The sequence below is a fragment of the Cornus florida genome, unplaced genomic scaffold, assembly GCF_030987335.1.
Source record: "Cornus florida cultivar Cherokee Brave unplaced genomic scaffold, ASM3098733v1 CherokeeBrave_3.0.0_Hap2_Chr08, whole genome shotgun sequence".
NCBI lineage: Eukaryota > Viridiplantae > Streptophyta > Magnoliopsida > Cornales > Cornaceae > Cornus > Cornus florida.
Window position 1 is genome coordinate 97,252,337 of NW_026775578.1, and position 21,099 is coordinate 97,273,435.

General features: G+C 36.8%; 1 long non-coding RNA gene and 1 other non-coding gene across 2 annotated transcripts; both read left to right on the top strand.

Moving 5' to 3' along the window:
• The first annotated feature begins 205 nt into the window (after positions 1-205).
• Positions 206-312, top strand: LOC132272188 (small nucleolar RNA R71). Its single transcript, XR_009469981.1, has one exon. It is a non-coding gene; the product is annotated as a small nucleolar RNA R71 (small nucleolar RNA).
• An 11,577-nt stretch (positions 313-11,889) lies between these two features.
• On the top strand, positions 11,890-20,842 carry LOC132268298 (uncharacterized). Its single transcript, XR_009469273.1, has 2 exons — positions 11,890-12,439; positions 19,274-20,842. It is a non-coding gene; the product is annotated as an uncharacterized LOC132268298 (long non-coding RNA).
• Positions 20,843-21,099: the final 257 nt, after the last annotated feature.

Sequence of the window (21,099 nt, forward strand, 5' to 3'; positions counted from 1 at the left end):
GCTGACATTCTTCGTTCCACCTATATTTCTACCATTTTTGGAAGACAAGGATCGATGCATTGAATTCTCACTCATGCTCTCATAAAGACGCCATACATCATCCTCATACCTATCGAGATATGAACCACCCATGGAAGCATTTACCATTCCTTTAAAATTATCCGACAAACTTTCAAAGAAAAATTGCACCAATTGCCATTTAGGAATGTCGTGATGTGGACACTTCCTAAATAAGTCATTAAAGCGCTCCCATGCCTCATAAAACAATTCCCCTTCCCCTTGAGAAAATTCCCAAATTGAGGTTCTCATTGCATTAGTCTTTGAAACCAGGTAGTACTTTTTCAAGAACTCTTGTTGCATTTCTGCCCAAGAAATTATCGAAAAAGGTCTTAGATTGTTGAACCAATATTTTGCCTTATCTTTAAGGGTGAAAGGGAAGAGTTTTAATCTCAAAACCTCTTCCGGCCTGTCCACGTATTTCACGGTGGAACACACTTCAAGAAACTCATCCAAATACTTGTAAGGTTCTTCACTTAGAAGTCCATGATAATTGGGAAGCATTTGAATAGTTTGTTATTTAATTTCATAGTGATGTGCTCTAAATAGGGGTAGTTGAATACATGTAGGTGCATTATATTCATTTGGTACATAATGATCACGCAAAGCAAGAGGAGGATTCACAATTGGTAGCGCTAAACGAGCACCTTGATTGCCTTGAATAATGGGAGGTTATGGAGCAAAAATTGGCCGAGGCATTCCCATTGGAACATGGCCTTGTTGTTATGGAATGAATGGTCTTGGCATGCCTAATGGGACTTGAATGTTGTCATGATGCACATTAGGGTGGAGGATACCTTGTTGGTCTATGTGACCAAGGTCCTCCATATGGTCCTCATTGTGTTCCTCCATTGATGAAATGGAGTCACTATACTTACCTCGTCCCTTAGGATTGCAACAACCGATTCAAGATAAAAATTAAATGGGATAAGAGTTGGATTCAATGATCTATGACCATGCATGCACTATCAAAGCAAGCAAACAAACAACAAGCATAAAACAAGCATTTCTCCTCCACAACAAATCAAACAAACCTCCACATACAATGATCCCATACTCCCATGCTTTTAAAAATATGCAAGAAAAATAAATTGCCTCCACACGAGCTCACGATTTATCTAAGAAAATAAAAACTTGCCTCCACGCGGGCTCACAATTTAACTAGAGAAAGAGTTTAGAAAAGTTCACAAAGGGTCCTTAAATAACTTCAATTTATTTTTCAATTTTTGCCTTGCTTTGCTTTGCATTTTTTTATATTTTTACCTTTTTACACTTTTGCTTAGCTTAGCTTCCCTTTTTTGCTTTTGAATTTCCCTTTGCTTCATTTCCTTGGCTCAATGCACCTAGCCAATTAAGAATAAACACAATAAGTAACCAAAATAAAATAAAAATAATGACAAGATCAAAAGAGTACTAATTCCTAATTGATTTCTAAAATACGACGGTGCTAAATCCCCGGTAACGGCGCAAAAACTTGGTGTCGCCAAGCACCTTGTTGCAAAAAGAGTGTAGTGTGGCCAAGTTTAAATTTAGAGATTATCACTACCACTTCTAACTATAAATATAGCTAGGGTGAGTAGGGATCGTCCCAAGGGAAATGGAGTGTATTTAGCTTGGAAATCAATGTTGGATTAGTAGATCGAGTGATCAAAGATGTTTTGATTGGTTAATTATACTATAATGTCAACTAGATGGATGTAAGGTAAAGCAATTGAAGTAGAATGAAATGTAGAGAATATAAGAGAATGATCTTGGGACTTAAAGGTCACCACAAAAAATCACCTTCCTAGACACTCAATGTGTAATGGATAAGGGGGATTATATCTTGCAATATTAGTGTTTCATTGATTGAATCAACAAGCATGGATGACTAAACAAGTATATATTGTCTAGCCAAACTAGTGAATAGCATAGCATATCAAGTTAAGCCATAATTCCTTCCTTTAAGTCCACAATCAATACACATCATCAAATTAGAGAAATATACTACTTGCATTCATAAGTATGGAACATCAAACAACAAGCATGGATTGTCCACCTATCTAAGAAAATAAGGCAACTACACTATAACTATGCTAGTGGCATGAAGATTAAACTAATTAAACTAAGGGTGCGGCACAATCCATAAAAATAAAAAATAAAAAAATAAAAATAAAAAAAAAGAGTATAAATCATCAAATAAATATCAAGAGTATTCCATTTAAGCACCATGCCTTGACCATCACTAGATTTATAGCATCAACACATATAGACATGCATCAATGTCACAAAACCTAAAGACAAACACATGAACATCTATTCAAACATACATTGACATATGAATAGAATGAAATGATCAATTAGAAGTATTAAACTACACAAATCATTGTAGAAACAAGATTCATATATATATCAAATGTCAAGACAAGAACTATAACACAAATCCCCTCAAATTACAAAACATCAAAGTCTTGGAGGCATGCTTAGGGCTATCTTTAGCCCCAAAAGAATGGTTTAGCCACTCATTGATGTAGTCATCCAACCCTCAAGGGCTATCTTCATGGTAGGAATGATCTTCTTCTTCTTAATGGAAACCCTAGATCAGTAGAAGAACTCCCAAATGGTGTGTGTCTCTCTAATCTCTAGACTCCTCTAACCTCTCTTGTGTATGGTTCCTCTCTAAAATTGTATATGTGTATAAATGGCCCAAAATCCTTATACCTACAGCTCAAATGTCACACCCAATGGTCAGACCTCGTGCACTGGGACTTCCAAATGATTGCACCATGAGCACACCTTTTAATTGGCTGGAACTCTATTTTTCTCGCACTTGAGGAGGTTCGATCGATCACAAGGGTGGTCAGATCGATCGAACTATGGCGGTGCCTTTTTAGAATAACGAAAAATCCGAGATATTTTTAGGATATTTTGGGAAAAGGACAAAAGTGGTAGGTGGGGATAAGATCAAAAATGTCTGATCGATTGATGTAATGTTGGATCGATCGAAGAGGGAAATTTCCTGAGGATAAGGACAAGAGGCTTGATCCATCTTGGCATGGTTGGAACGATCACTATGAGATCGATCGGAGCTTGGTTCGATTGATCGAAGAATGTTGTTTTCCACCACTTTGCTCCTTTCTTCCACTAAGCTTGAGATTGCATCTTTTATGCTCTAATTCAGCTGAATTGACTTATTTTGGGGATAAGTGCCTGGAAAGGGAAATAACATGAAATTAGACTAAAACGGGAAAATAAGATAGAATATGGTCCTAGAACGTTCAAGCTTAAGGGGTTTAAATGCACACTTTTCAGCGCTTATTAGTAAGATAAACGATAACCTTGGGAACCTTGGCCTTGCATAGGGGGCGAAACATATTTAATTTGGAAACCACTTTGGGGAGGGTTTGAGCCTTCCCCTTGGCTTTTCCAAGAGAAATTTGGATGGTTCCTCCACCCGGGATTATAGTGAGTGCCATAGGGATTATTCTCTTGGTTGATAAATGCAGCATTTACTTGCTTATGGTGTTCACTGTGCGTATGTCCATGTGGACAATTGAAAGTAAAATGCAAAACACTAGAACAAGTCATGCATTATTCATTGGAAGGATGATGAGCATGATGAGCATGATTAGGGGAGGAAGACACTTGATGAGCCGAGTTTTGGTTAATAAAAAATTGAGCAAACCTTTGGGATAAAAACTTAACTTCGGCAACTATATCATTAGAATTATCAACTTGATACAAGCCTACATTCTTCCTTCCACCTACATTTCTACCATTTTTAGATGATAAAGATCGGTGCGTTGAGTTTTCACTCATGCCCTCATATAAGCAATATACATCATCTTCACACTTATCAAGATAAGAACCACCCATAGAAGCATCAACCATACCTTTATGGTTGTCCGACAAACTTTCAAAGAAGTATTGAATTAATTGCCATTTAGGGATGTCATGGTGTGGACATTTCCTAAACAAATCATTTGATCGTTCCCATACCTCATGAAACATTTCCCCATCCCCTAGTGAGAATTCACGAATTGAAGTTCTCATTGCATTGGTCTTCGACACCGGATAATACTTTTTCAAAAACTCTTGTTGCATCTCTGCCCAATTAGTTATAGAAAAAGGTCTCAAATTGTTGAACCAATATTTTGTTTTATCTTTTAGGGTGAAAGGGAAGAGTTTTAACCTCAAAACTTCTTCCAGCATGTCCGTGTATTTCACAGTGGAACACAATTTAAGAAATTCATCCAAATGCTTATAAGGTTCTTTATTAGGTAGCCTATGATAATTAGGAAGCATTTGAATTATTTGTGGTTTAATCTCATAATGGTGTGCTCTAAATGGGGGAAGTTGAATGCATGTTGGTGCATTATACTCATTAGGCACATAATGGTTTCTTAAAGTAAGGGGACGATTCACAACCGGTGGCTCTACATAAGTCCCATGATTTTCTTGAACAACGGGAGGTGGAGGTGGTGGTACAAAGAATGGCCTAGACATTCCCATTGGAACTTGGCCTTATTGTTGTTGTGGAATGAAAGGTCTAGGCATGCCTAATGGTACTTGCATGTTATCATGTTGTTAATGCACATTAGGGTGAAGAATGTCTTGTTGGTCGATGTGACCAAGATCTTCAACATGGTCCTCATTATGGACATCCATTGATGAAATGGAGTCACTTGAATTACTCCTTCCCCCAGGATTATGAACAACCGATTCAAGATTAAAATTCAATGGAACAAGAGTAGGATTCAATGACCTACAACCATACATGTACAATCCAAATCAAAACAAACAACAACTCAACAACTAGCAAATAGCAAGCCCTTCTCCTTCGCAACAAGTCAATCAACAACAAACCTCCAAGTACATTGATCCCATACTCCCATGCTTTCAACAAATGCAAAAAATAAATTGCCTCCATGCGCACCGACGATTTAACTAATGCAAATAAGAATTGCCTCCACGCGGGTCGACGATTTAACTGAGTAAAGAGAGATATGAAAGCTCATAAAAGGTCCTTAAGCAACTTCAAGTTATTTTTAATTTTTTGCCTTGCTTTGCAAATTTTTTATTTTTATGCTTTTTATGCTTTACTTAGCTTAGCTTGCTTCTTTGCTTTGAAGTTCCTTTGTTTTGCTTCTTTAGCTTCAAGTACCTATTTAATCAAGAACAAACACAATAAGTAAACAAAGTAAAATAAAGTAAAGACAAGATCAAAGGAGTACTAATTCCTATTTAATTCCGAATACGGCGTTGCTTAATCCTCGGCAACGGCGCCAAAACTTGGTGTGTGTCAAACTCCAACCTCGAATTGTGATAAAAATGTGGCCAAATTTAAATTTATAAAATGCCACTACCACTACAAACTACTAACGTAGCAAGAGTAAGTAGGGATCGTCCTAAAGGAAAGAGGAAGATATCCCGGAATTAATGTTGGATTAGTAGGTCGAATGATCAAAAGAGGGTTTTGTTGGTTCAATTATACTACAATGTAAACTAAAGTAGTGCAATGTAAAACAAGTAAAATAAGTGAGATGTAGAGAATGAGAGAGGGTTCTTGGGACATCTAGTTCACCACTAAGCAATGCTTTACTAGACATTCAACATTTGATAAATTAGGAGGATTATGTGTTGTAAACAAAGTGTGTGCAATTAATTAAAATATCAAACTTGGATGGCCAAGTAAGCATACATTGTCTAATCAATCTAGTGAATAGCACAACATATCAAATTAAGCCATTAATCCTTCCATAAACCCACAATCAATGCACACTCAAGAATATAGAAAAATATACTACTTGTACTCATAAGCATGGATTATCAAACAACAAGAATGGAATGTCCGCCTATCTAGGAAATTAAGGCAATTAAACTATAACTATGCTAATGACATGAAAATTAAACTAATTAAACTAAGGAGGTGACACAATCCATCAAGAAATAAGTATGAACCATCAAATAAACCACAAGAGTAATCTATTAAGCACCATGCCTTGACCCACACTAGACCAAACATTGTAATACCCATAGACATGCATCAAATGTAAATAATCAAGTGTAAAACACATGACCATTCATTCTAACATACATAGACATATGAATAGAATTAAAGATCAATTGGAAGCATTAAACTATACAAATCATGGAGAAACAAGATTTATATATATATAAAGTCAAAACAAGAATTACAACATAAATCCCTAATAATTACAATCATCAAAGTCTAGGAAGCATGCTTAGGGCTATCTCAAGCCCTAAAAGAATAGTCTAGCCACTCATGATTGGTGTCATCCAACCCTCAAGAGCTTTCTCCATGGTTGAATTCATCCTCCTCCTTTGTGTTCTTAGTGGAAACTTTCCTAAAATGTAATTTCTCTTTTTAATCTCTAGCCAATTCTCTCTCTAACTAACCAACCTCTTTGCTAAAAATAGCCAAATTCCTTATATAGGTAGTTCAAATGTCACACCCAATAATCAGACCTCGTGTACTAGGACCTCCAAATGATTGCACCATGAGCACACCTTCAATTCAGCTTGAAATCTGTTTTACACGCATTTTGAGGTAGTTTGATCGATCACATGGTTGCTCTGATCGATTGAAGTAAGGCCGCGCATTTATTTGGATAAGGACAAAGACTGGGATATTTATGGGAAAAGGATAAAAGTGGTTGGTGAGGATAAGATCAAAAAGTTCGATCGATTGAATGAAAGGTTGGATCGATCGAATAGGAAATTTTCCTGAGGATAAGGACAAAGGGTTTGATCCATTATGGCATGGTTGGAACAATCGCAATGCGATCGATTATAGCTTGGTGCGATCGATTATAGCTTGGTTCGATCGATCGGAGAGGACTTCTTCACCACTTTACTTTCATTTTGCTCCTTTCTTCCACTAGACTTTAGATTGCTTCCTCCAATGCTCTAATTTAGCTGATTTGACATGTTTTGGAGATAAGTTCCTGAAAAGGGGAATAACATGAAATTAGACTAAAACGAGAAAATAAGATAGATAAAGGTCCTAAAACATTCAAGATTAACGGGTTTAGATGCGCACTTTTCAGCGCTTATCATTATCTATGGTTAAATGCTTCCTTATAATTATCTAGATTAGTTGCATGTCTATGTGTAATTAATTGAGGATTACATCTCTACACTAGTTTTTCTATGTTAATTGCATGTCTATGTGTGATTAAATTAGGAATCTAATGATAGCTATGCATGGATTTCATTAGATACACTTGTTGATTAATATGATGGATTATGCTTATGCTTGATGGGTTATACTACATCTTTAGCTTAATTGTCTTAATTTCATTGTCTTAGTTTAATTGTAGTGTAATTACATTTCAATTCCTAGATAGGTAGACAATCCATGCTTTAATTTGATAATCCATGCTTATTGTTACAAGTTGTATGATTCTCTAAATTAATGTATGCTATAATTGTGGATTAATTGGATGGTTTATACTTAGACGTGATGAGTTGTGCTACATACCAGTTTACTTGTTGTTTAGTGGACTATTCATGCTTGTATTTGATATCCATGCTCATTGTTGCAATTAGTAACACACATTTGGGTTACAACATTATTCTTTCCCCAATTAGAGAAGGAATCGTGGTTTAGTGAATGAGCTTAGTGGTGATTCCTGCCTCAAGACTCCTTTCCTATTTTCTAAACTCTACTCTATTTAGCTTGTTTCCTCTTGCATTGCTTAATTTAGTTAATCATAGTTTAATCAAACCAAACCAAACTCTTTTCAATCAATTGATCTACTAATCCAAGTTTGATTCCGAGTACCCTTTATCTCTTGGGACGATCCTTTCTCACTTCATACTACATAGTATAAGTGTCTAGTGGTTTTATAAATTTTAAATGTGATGCCCATTTGACATTCTCTAGAGTACAGTTTTACACTATTTTGTGCACACACTCGAGAAGCCATCATGTTTTTGGTGCCGTTCCTGGGGATCGACGGTGTTACTTGGAATCAAATTAGGAATTAGTACTCTTTTGATTACTTGTCTTTACGTTCTTTTTATTTTTCTCACTTGTTACTTGTGCAATTAGGTACTTGAAGGCAAAGAAAGCAAGCATTGGAACTCGACATCGTTGGTTAGGACTTTGTGAGCATATCTTGAACTCATTTATCTTAATTGTGCATCGGTCATTATTAAGGCCTTTACTTTTATTGTTGAAAGTATGGACCCTTGTCATCGTCATTAAATTTTTGCATCGGTATAACATGAGAGTATGGGAACATCGTATGTGGAGATTGTGGTGAATTCTTGTTGATTATTGTTGATTATTATGGAGAATGAGTTGTTTCGAGTTGTTGTTCTTGTGCATGCATAGTAGAAGATCACTTAACCGTCCTCTTCTTCCTTCGAATCAAAATCTCAAGTCTTCACTCCATCATCCAAGGGTTAATTCTAATAGATTTTTTCTGACTTTTGACTATTCCATTACATCAATGGAAGATGAAGTCAAGGATCTCGATCATGTGGACCAACAAGGCATGTATCATCCGAATATTGTGCAACCTAATAATGTGATACCACCTCATGTGCCACAACCACCACTTGTGCAAGTCCCTCTTGGAATGCCACGACCGATTTTTGTGCCACCACCTCCTATAAGTCAAGTTTCTCTCAAAGCTCATGTAGAGCAACAAGTTCCTATTCCTCTAATGGTTCTCAAAGACCATTATGTGCCTAATGAGTATAATGTCCCGATATGCATCTGGCTTCCTAATTTTAGGGCCCATCACTATGAAATTAAACCTTCCACTATTCAAATGTGCCCACTCTTCTTTGGGTTGAGCAATAAGGAACCTTACAAACATTTGAATGAGTTCTTGGAAGTGTGTTCTACCGTGAAAATCACGGATGTGCCGGAAGAAGTGCTAAGGTTGAAGCTTTTCCCTTTCACTTTTCGGGATAAAGCTAAATATTGGTTCAACAACTTGGGGGCTAATACCATAACATCTTGGGCTCAAATGCAACAAGAATTTTTAAAGAAGTATTACCTCGCAAGTCAAACCAATTCTATGCGAACTTCCATTCGTGAGTTTTCTCAAGGGGATGGAGAACCCCTACATGAAGCGTGGAAGCGATTGAACTATTTGTTAAGGAAATGTCCACATCATGACGTTTCAAAATGGCAATTAGTTCAATACTTCTATGAGAGCTTATCTGATACCCACAAAGGTATGGTGGATGTTTCGTGTAGAGGTACTTATTTGGAAAGGCATAAGGATGACATTTGGCGCCTTTTTGAAAATATGAGTGAAAACTCAATGCATTGGTCGATATACTCTCGCCTAGCCCAAAATTCTAACGTTTGAGGGAAGAAGAACTCAAACTTGTGCCAAGTAGAGAGTTCAAATGAAATTTTTGCCAAGGTTAAAACTTTGAGGCAAAGCTTTGATTAATTCTTGTTAAACCAAAACTTGGCAAATCAAGCATCTTCCTCCCCTCATTCTCATTAAGAAATGTGCATGACATGCTCTAGTTTGACTTACATTACTTCCAATTGTCCCATTGGACATGTTTTTCAAGGTGAGCAACAAGAGCAAGTAAATGCCACATTCGTTTGTCCGGGGAACAACCTATATTCTAATACTTACAATCCAGGATAGAAGGAACATCCTAACTTTTCTAAGAGGAACCAAGGAGCCGGTGCAAACCCTTCACAAGTTCAAAATCCTCAAGGAAAGTATGTGCCCCCATACCTTCAAAATGGAAATTCTCAAGGATATCATCCCTCCTACCCTCCTTTTAATGTGAACCAATCTTCCAATACTTAAGCGTCCAACTCTCAGTCTTATTCTCAAGTTCCTCCTAAGAACTCTGCTTTTGAGGAAAAAATGTTAACGGCTTTGGGAAGTTTAGAGGCCAATACTCAATTACTTTATTATCATTCTCAATCAATAGTAAAGCTAGAAACCCAAGTTAGGCGAATATCTAATTATTTGAATGCAAAAGAGAAAGGGAAATTACCTATTCAACCCGAACCTAAACCTTAATACATAGTGGAATCAACTCCCCCATCGGGATTTACCACCCATGAACAAGTGAATACTATCACTACTTTGAAAAGTGGGAGAGAGATTGACAACAAAGTGGAGGCACTCAGTGAAGTTAGTGAACCGGTGCAACCAAGTGGTTGCCCCCGTCCCGTTTCTAATCCTATTCCTACTTCACCAAAGCCAAATGATCACATTAAGGAGAAATCATCACAAGCATCATCATCTAATAATCTTTAAAAGCCTTATGAGCCAAAAGCTCCGTTTCCACAAGCTTTAAAAAATTCATCATCTTTTGGGAAACAAGAAGGCAAAATTAATGAAATGATAGAAGTGTTTAGGCAAGTGAAAGTGAATCTTCCTCTTTTTGACGTAATCCGTCAAATTCTGGCCTATGCCAAGTTCTTGGAGGACTTGTGCACCCAAAAAAGGAAATCCAAAAGCCAAGCACTAAAGAAAGTTTTGCTTACCGAGCAAGTGAGTTCCATTCTTTAACATAACACTCTTCCAATGTTCAAAGATCTCGACTCTCCGACCACTTCATGCACCATTGGTGATCATGAAATCAATAGGGCTCTTTTAGACCTAGGAGTAAGTGTTAACCTTCTTCCTTACCCGGTGTATCTTCAATTAGGCTTAGGAGAATTGAAACCCACGTCGGCTGTTTTGTAACTTGCCGACCGGTTTATCAAGAAACCGCGTGGGATTATTGAGGATGTTTTAATTAAGGTTGATAAGTTCTACTTTTCGGTCAATTTCGTGGCCATTGACACGGAATCGATCCCTAAGCCTAAGAGTCAAATACCCGTCATTCTTGCTATTGCCAACGTAAATATCTTTTTTTCCTAAATAATGTAAATATCAATTATAGGATGGGGGTTATGAAAATCTCTTTTGGGCGCATGAAAGTCAAATTGAAACATCTTTAATCCTACTCCTAATTCTATGGACAAGCATGAGCAAGTTAATGTTGTGGAGAAAATTGTTGAGGGTTCATTGCTTGCTAATCCATCAAGTGCAAGTGATTCTCCTTCCCATGGTTCTACTTTGAAATCAAAAGTCAAAAAGGCAAAGAAGCCTAAAGGTCTTTCTTTAGATGTGGATAGAGGTCCGCCAAGTTTCATTGTTTCAAATCCAAAAAGTTCCCTAGGGAATAGTTTGTTGGGTGGGATTTAAACACATTTTCATCCCATTGAGAAGGAAAAGTCGAACAAAATCTTTGATCCAGGCTAGAAAGTATTCTAATGTATTGCTAGAAACGTTAAACACTAGCTTCGCAGAGTTTTCAAACTCTATTTCTTCCCCATTTCTTCTTTTGTTTACCTTCTTGCGTCATCTAGATAAGTTTCAAAGTGTTTCCTTTCAGTTTCCAGGCATTTTTCAGCACTTTCAACACCATCTTCGATCGATCGCAGAATCTTGCGATCGATCATAATTTACAGGGTGCCATTTTACCTTGAAAACACCTTTTGGTATCCATCGTTAGTGAAATTTCACGATCAATCGCAGAATCTGGCGATCGATCATACTTGTGCGTCAGAAATTTCCAAGTTATAGGGGACCATTCATGAGTCGTCACGATCGATCGCAAATCACCAACCTTTGCGATCGATCGCACTGGAACCTTTCATCTTCTCATATCGTTCATGAATCTTCACGATCGATTGCAACTTCTTGCGATCGATCGTACTTGGACCAAAATTCCTTCTTCAAAAAATCAAGCTTAGGTTACGAACGATCGTGCCTAAGCTATGAGCGATTGCAGACCCATGATCGATCACACTGTGACTTACCCATTTCAAATTCTGGGTCCCACTTTCCTTGCCCGTTGGTATTCCAACCCCTCACCAAACCCTTAAACCCTATTTTTTTTTTTTTTGTTTATTTCTTCCTTCTTTTCTTTTCTTTCTTTTCTCCCTCTTCTCTTTTCTCTCTATCTCTCAGCCTCCAACAATATCTCTTCCCTCTTCACCGAATCACAAAACCTTAGCCACCATCCTCTCCCCTCTTACCTTTTTCACCACGCCTCACCTCTCATTTCTCCACCACCGGAGAATCACCCACCTCCACCGCGAACCAACCCCTTCTCTCCCTCTATATTTTCCGGTGCCACTTCAAGCGTTGCTGTCTCTGTAAGATCCGATGAAGCGCTTGGCCCCATTGACCGAGCCTCCTCCTTCAATCACGATTTTCATCTTCGTCTCAGTCTCTCTCTTTTCTGACCGTTTTACGACCAAGGAGAAGCTGCTGTTGAAACTTCCAGTGATCTCTGCAACTTCTGGCGACTTTCCCGCCGTCTTTAGTCATCTTCTCTGGCCAAAAATTCCGGCCAAGTCTCCTTTTCTTCTATTGATTCTCATCTCTCTCGGGTATGTCTTTTATTTTTGTTTTTAATTTTGTTTTTATTTTTGTTCTACATTTTCATTTTATATGTATATATGAATCTATGTTAAAATCTAAAAAAAAAAAAATAAATAAATAAATAAATAAAGAAAAAAAAAAGAGAAGGATCATTGATTTATGAAATCTAAAAATTGAAAAAAAAAAAAAAAAAAAAAATGAAAGCTAAAAAAAAATTTGAAAAAGATTGTTGAAACTTCATTTGGGAATTCTGGAATTTCTTGACTATTCATATACACTGTGATGTTAAAAATTGAATGAAGTTTTGGCAATTTGGAGAATGGGCAGTACTTTGAAATTGGAGTTTGGGATTGTTTTGAGAACACTGTGATGTTGGCTTGGTTTTAAAACTTTTTCTGAAAAACGTGTGAAGGGCTTGTCCCTGATTTTCTGAAATTGAACAAAGAAAGGAAGGGGGGCTATGAATGAAGTTTGTTATTGATATTGTGTTCTTGGAGTATGGGATTGTGATTGGATGGTTGATATATATATATATATATATATATATATATATATATTTGTTGCTTTGTGTTGATATAAATTCTGTGAATTGAAAATTGAAGCTATGATGCATGTATGTCGATGTTGATAGACATTTTGTGAATGTGTAAGTTTATATATCCAAGCTGCTAAGTCCATGCTGAGATTTAATGTTGAAGATTTTTGACAATTCTTTTCATGGTTTTTGTTGTGATGTTGATATATTTGAAAGGGATGTGAATATGTGCCCATTAAAAAGAGAGTGAAATGTTTATAAACATGAAATGCCAACTTGAAATGGAACTTTGCTTGTCATAAATAGTTTGGATTTGTATCTTTGTGAAATGCAATCTCTGAATTTGGAAATCAGAATAAAAGTTGTTAATTGAAGTTGAATTGTGAAGTTATCTCATTTACTTGCTTGCACTTTATTTTCTAAAAATGGAATTTGTAATTGAAAATGTTGAGTTGTGATTGAAATGGAGATTGTTTAGGAGAACATGTAGAAAATGTTGAAGCTAAGTTGAAAAATTCTTGGAAATTATTTGTCATTGTGAGTTTTAAGTTAAAAGTGTTTTGATGTTCATCCTTTGAAGTGTCAATTTGTGAGCATGCCCCAACTTCATTTCTTTTTATTAAGGCCTAAAGAAGTGAATTGAATAGATGATTGTTCTAAGTTGAATTGCATGAATGTTGAAATTGAATTCAAGAACTTGTGTTTCTAAGCTTGAAAATGAAGTGTATTGTCAAAAAGCATGCAAGTGTTGTGAAATGGAACTTTTTGCAATATTTTGATCTTAAATGGATATATGCTCATGTTTAAGGTGAAATTTTGGAAAATGATATTTGAAAAGTTGAAAGCTTCAATTTTGCACAAATTTGTTGGTTTTCAAAAGTTGAAATTGAGTTTTGGACTTTGATTTTAAATGTAAAGTTGAGTTTTTAAATTCCTTCACTTGTTAAGTGTTTCAATGCATGATTCTTGTGAGAATTCCTATCTACAATGCATGTGAAAGTTAGAACTCCAAAGTCTCTAAAAATTTCGTTTTTGAAACCAAGTGTTGAAATTTTTCAAAAATATTGTCCAAAATGTCCTTAAATGAAATGAATGTGTTCCATATGCTTCATTCTTCATCCAAATGCATGTTTTGAGTGTCATTGAGTATGTCAACTTGAACCCAACTTTTTAAAGTCAAATGTTGTGATGTTACAAATAGAGTGTGAATTAGCCTAATGTGATTTTTCTTGGAAAAGTGTTGTGCCTTTTGGAATAAAGTGCAAGTTTCTTTGCTTTGCTTGTCAATATTCTTGTCATAAGTTGCACACACCTTGCTTCACATTGTTGGTTTGGAAAGCATGCTACACTTTTGGATACTCTTTTCTTGCAAATATCATGATTCTCGAAACTTCAACTTGTTTTGGGAGAAATTGAATGTTTTGAGTTCAAAAGTGCATTTCTATGATATCATTGTCATTGCTCGGGCTTAGTAAACACTTGTGGGATTGAATCGACTTTGGAAATGGCCATTTGAAATAGGTTTGGGGGGAATGTTGTCTTGAACTTAAATGTGTTTAAACTTGAACCAAATTGCTCTTTGTGGTTAAGTTTAGAAAATTTGAACTTGAAATGCTTCTTTACTTGTTGTATATCTTTGTGATACATTCTTGGAAGCTTGTAATGGCTTGAGACAAAAATTGGCATCTTTGCCTTAAAACAGTCATTGTTTTAATGCAAAAGGGGTAAGATTCTCATTCTTCTTGTTTTAACCCATTTGTATGCTTCAATTTCGCAAAGAAGGGGGTCATAAGCCATAAGTGACCACATTTTTTTATATCTTTGAGGTGTACGGGGCTCGCGAGCCATAAGTGATCATTTTTGTTCTCTATATTGCTTAGAGGGGGTCACAAGCCTTGAGTGACCGTAGGTTGTTGATTTTGTTGAAAAAAAAAGGATGGGATTTTTGTGAATAGAGTTAGGCTTTGAATTGTGCATCATTTCTCAAATGCTTCATATGTTATGTAATGACCCGGTCTTTTTCCTTCTTTTCCATTTTCGACGATTTTCTTTTTTCGTCTTTTTTTTTCTTATTTTGTCTTTTCCTTATTTCGTTTTTTAGTTATTTTTCATTTTCCTTGCATAACCTCACTTGTTATGCTCGGATTTGATTCCGATTTTGCAGGCATTCATGATATTTGATTTTCATGACATTGGTATTTTTACTTTTCTTGAAAAGCATGCTAGATTAGTACTTTTCTTGTAAAGGGCATGAATACATACTTTAGAGTAACTATTTTTAACTTTTGGGGTTTTAGTGTAATTATGTAAAATAATTATTTTTCATTTTGGGGACCTTTTTGCAATTTATTTTGGAAGATATTTTGAAAAAGGACCATTTTGCAATTTTTGGAAAGTGTGACAAGTGTCACACTCTCATGGAGCCATTTGTTGGCATTTAGGTGAAGAGACTTGGCATCATGACTTCTTGACATTTGGTGGGTGGAGATTCATCCATGTGTTGGCCTTAGATTGGTGCACATGTAACCATTGATTGTTGACAAGTGTGGGTCTAGGATTAAGTCTTGGAAGGGGCATTGGATTAGTGACAAGTGTAGGTTCACCTTTTAGTCTTGCATTGTGTGTGTGAGATAGGTAGTGCAAGAACACATAGTGAGTGGAGGATTTCTAGCCCTTCCACTCACCATTTTTACACTTTACCTTTTTCATTCCTTTATCTCCATGAACCCTAGCAAAGACTCCATTAGAGGAAAGCTTAGTATAGAACTTTGACTTCACATTTGGCACTCTTCCACTCACCCTAGACCTTTGACCTTGGGAGAGAAAGGATTCCTCTCACTCTCCTCTTTAAGAATCCTAAGCTTGTTTTCCATTTTGTGCTTGGTAGCTTGGATTGTACGGATTCAATTCTCTATTGAGGTAGGGGTGGTAGTATGTTTATATTCTAAGTGTTTTATAGTCCTTGTAGTTTAATATATATTGTATACATGCTTTTGATATGATAGTATTGCATATTATAGGAAACCCTCACTTCTTGACTTAGGGTTTATTGATTTAAGCATGTATGATATATGTAAACCATGTGTAGGAGGATTATATAATTTAGTATCATGCTAAATTCTAGAAATTTCACATGTGTTAGTGATGTGGGACACTTGTAGAATTATTGATGTTATATGCAATTTCTATTGATATGAATTGCTATATTTGTTGTTACAATAATTCTATGCCCTTGTGAATTACTAATTGTAATTATTTAGGAGCTTATTGCAATTATGTTGATAATTAGTATATAGAGCTTGTTATTGAGGCATGACTTGAATTGATAAATTTGTGATATTGTATTGTGCATAATATCATGATGTGAATTTGTCATTTGTCATGCCATTTTAGATTTGGAACCCTAAGACATGGTTTGTGTGGTTTCAAAATATTTGTGCATAGAAAGTGGTTTGTATGCCTTATTATATATATATATAAGTTTTGAACTTGATATATATTTTGGAATCTCTTAGGACATTGTTACGTGTGACATGACTAAAGTTTGGCTTTAGTGCTAGAGGTATGAGTTCTCCCCAATTGAGATAGTGCGCACTAGGGTGGTCTTTCCAGCCGGTTAATGCTCGGAATAACCGCATTGATCTTGGTTAAGTTCGAGACGTGATGTCCAAGTCTTCCATTACTTGTTTTCGCATTAAATTTCAAGTTGACAACCAATGCTTAATTGTAGCTTGAAATTCTTGTTATTGACGAATTGATGCTGTTGAGTACATTGATAATTGTTTGTGTTGCTAAAGAATCATTTAAGTTAGTTTAAGATGATCCCTTAGAACACCTTGAACATAGACGTTAAGTGGAATGATCCCTTGTATTCGTCTATATTGATCTTGCAATGATATTGAAACTTTAGGGTATACACATATGCTTCTCCTACGAGTAACTTGATTACTCACCCTAGTGGTTTGGGTTATTTTTCAGGTAAGGAAACCATGTTCATGGATGCTCATAATTCTTAGAAGCTTTTGAGCTATTTGAAGCATTTTTGTATATTAACATACAAGTGTTTAGCATGACTTAACTTTTGATATCATATTTTGAATGCCATGGGTGTATGGTACTTTTGCAGCTTTAGGTTTAGCTTTCTTGACATGTAATAACACTCAAACATTTACTTTTGACATTATAAACATGTATGTAAAGAGGCCAAAGGCCAAACATGTATACTTTTGTACTTTGACACTTTTGGTATCAACATTTGCATCAAAAGTGTATTTAAACCAAAGTTTGAGGTTTGACATATGAAAATCTTGTAAATGATGTGTATGAGGCCATGAGCCATTGTTTTATGTTTATTTATTCATATCAAAGTTGTTGACATGTTCACATTCTCAAAACTCATGAAAAATCAGTTTTACATATTCATTGTGAACCAAAACATCATGGGATTCAAAGTTGAGGTTGAACCTTAACACCTTGGACTCATAGCAGCCTTTTTAGCAGCTTTTCGTGGTGTTTCGGTCGACTGAAACTCCATTTCGGTCGACCGATAGCAAATGGAATTGCCAATGCACAGTATAATCACATTCCAATAGCCAAATGCACTGTTTATGAGTCATTTCGGTCTACCGAACCTTCATTTCGGTCTACCAAAGCAATTGGAACCTTTTCTTCATGATTTTAGGTCTCAGCATCTTCATTTAGGTCGTCCAAAACTTCATTTCGGTAGACCGAAATAGCTAGAACCCGAGCCTTGCTTCTATTGAGTTTTAGCACTGATCATCCGACTTCAACAGGTCATAACTTCTTCGTTTCTAATCCAAATGAGGTGATTCTTGAGCCTAAACTCAAGGATTTTGAGTCAGCTTTCCAATGGTACCAATCCCATTCTCCAATTCCAAACACAGTGGGAGTTATGTATGTTTTAGTGAAGCAGTATCAGTTTTCACTTCAACCGGGACGGGGCATTTTGTGGGATTCTTAGCCAAAGTCTATGGAACCTCTTGGAATATTTCAAAATGATTAGATTAGGTTGTATTAACCTTGTTTGACTTGTTTAGAGTCAAGTTTCTCCTTTTAATATTGAGTTGATAGCAAATTTTGTCCTTTTTGACCTTTATTTTCGTTTTTGTCCTCTTTAGGTTTTGTGACCTCATGGAGGGTCACATTGGTGTCTTGGAGGTGACCCTTATCTCTTGAGACTTTGGTTTACCTTTAGCTTCCGCATTTCAGATCCGTTATTGGATCACTTTCGGCTCATTACTGACGCACCGGGTTGAAAAACTTGGGCCATCAAATGTTGCATTTCATGTCTATAATTCATCTTGGAACTTGTGCATCATAACATGCTTAGGATTGAAGTGTTTGCAACCGTGCCTTACACTTATTCTTTATGTTATGATGTTCATCTTTTCTTGAGTTCTAAATAGACTTTGCCATGAACTTATTTCCTCCATGTCACATAATTGCTCCATTGGACTTAATGTTTAAAATTGTAGACATTCTAGTTTAGGAAATGATAGATATCATTATAAGGTCACATTGGTGTCTTAGAGGTGACCCTTATCTCTTGAGACTTTGGTTTACCTTTAGCTTCCGCATTTCAGATCCGTTATTAGATCACTTTCGGCTCATTACTGACGCACCGGGTTGAAAAACTTGGGCCATCAAATGTTGCATTTCATGTCTATAATTCATCTTGGAACTTGTGCATCATAACATGCTTTGGATTGAAGTGTTTGCAACCGTGCCTTACATTTATTCTTTATGTTATGATGTTCATCTTTTCTTGAGTTCTAAATAGACTTTGCCATGAACTTATTTCCTCCATGTCACATAATTGCTCCATTGGACTTAATGTTTAAAATTGTAGACATTCTAGTTTAGGAAATGATAGATATCATTATAAGGTCTACATGCTTAAAAATTGCAAAATCTCTTAAGTTTTAGGTTTGTGAACTCACGTTGCATATTTTGTGCAAATCACATCCTAGGCTTGTCACATTGGTTACATGCTTGCATATTTTCTCAAAAGTGACTGTATGATTCCTCTTTGCTACCAATGTACCATTTTGCATGCTTAAGATGTGCCATGTTCCATTCTTGTTCTGTTGAAACATGTTTTAGCTCTAAAATGTCAGAAAATGGTTTGAATGCTATTCTTGAAGCCTTCTTGATAATTTCTTACACAAGCATGTTCATTTCTGTCTATTCTCTATTTCTAATTGATTCAAGCATGCTTAGTATTTCGTTTTTGCTACTTATCTTATTTCTGGATCTGTGCACTGATACCTATATGTTTTTTTTCCAGATGCAGTGGAGGAAATCTATAGCCAGAAAAGGGAAGAGAGTTATCTAGCCTCCACAGCCACCTCTTTCTCCAGAGAGGGAGTCTATTTCTTCTGAGTCTGTGGCAGTTGGATCATCCTCTTCTACTGTATCCTCATCTAGTGCCTCTTTCAGTGCACACTCTATGGATCCTCAGGCCCCCGTTGTCAGAGCAGTGTCGAATCCATACTTTTCTAAGAGAGAGTGGGATCCAGAGTATACATTTGTCACTTACTTCTTCTCACGATCTAAGCAGACTCGTTGGGCATATGATGAGATAGATCGTCGTGGTATAACATCTATTCTTTCGCCGGTGAACGAGAAGGTGTACCCACGGTTGGTAGCTTTTTCTTCCAACAGCTTCGTCGGGATGAGGTTGACCCCCAGGTCTTTCATACTACAGTGGATGGGCAGGACATTATCATTTCTACAGCTACCATAGAGATAGCTTGCAGATGCCCCTACATTCCTCCAGTGGTCACAGAGTCAGAGCAGGCATTGTACCCTCTTATCATAGATTATCCTTTGGACCAGGACATAGCTGCATCTCTCTCTCCTCAGACAACCCATCTAGGCAACACCTTTGCAGAGCAGGTTGATCCCCTACCCCGACTATAGTTTATTGATACAGTGCTATTCCGTAATGTTTTTCCGTCAGGGCATAACACATAGAGGCGAATGGGGTTCTTGAAGGCTCTTTATAGTATTAACATGGGATGTTGGCTATCATTTCCCTCACTCATATGAGACATGTTCCATAAGTACTGGGATAATTTAGTGCTTAAGCTAAATGAAAAAGTCCAAGTCCCGGTCTCTCCCCTTTGCTGATTTGATCACACAGCTTCTGGAAAACCAGCGCTTCAGATTTGACCCAGCAGAGGAGCCAGAACAGCCTAACAGGAGGTAAAGTGCAACTCAGTGAAAGAAGAGTTATTATGCCATTCAGACTAGTCTGAGAATGACTGCAAAGAAGAGGCTCAGACCTACAGATTCACAAGATGGATCCCCGTCCTCTTCTGGAGCTCGGACTTGACCGCGCACCTTTTCCACATCCCAGTGACAGTAGGAGATATCCATCCCACCCCATTCTTAGCCAGGATCCTCTTATGTTCCACCTCTAGATCCGACAGGCCCACCCTCTCAGCATGCTAGTTCAGACTCTAGTCTTCGAGGCAAGCTGACTCAACTTCAGTCAAACTTCAGATCATTCGATGCCCGTATGGGACAAAAAGCTGACGATCTCGAGAGAGGTGTCACAGATGTAAGGAGGAACATTGCACTACTCCATACAGAGATGATTAGCTTCTGCGGGGAGGTTGCAAACATGTTTCAGCACCTCACAGACTTACTTGAACCACCACCTGATGTTATTCCATGATTCCACCACTTCTCTCTTATTTACTCATTTATTTACCTGTTTTTGATACTATTTGATACTTTTTGCCTGGTTTTGGATCTTGATTTTTGGATATTTTATTTGGATATTGGTTTTTGATATTTGCCTTGGATTTTGGATATTTGATTCTGATATATGCATGTAATGTTTCTAATTTTCGTCAGTTTTCATTTTTGGAATTTTTCGTTTTTGGCAAAGGTATTTTCATCTTTTTACGTTTTACGTACCGGACACCATGGACTGTGCCGGTTGTGTTCGAGAGTAGGTTGGGGCATTTCATTGAGTTTAGGACTCTTTGAAATGCAAGGTTTGTCATTTCGCATTTTTTATTTTTTGAGCCGGACGATCCTGTGGGACCCGTTACCGGAATTGTCGTGTACAGGAGTTTTGGTGGGGTTCATTTGCTTTTCATT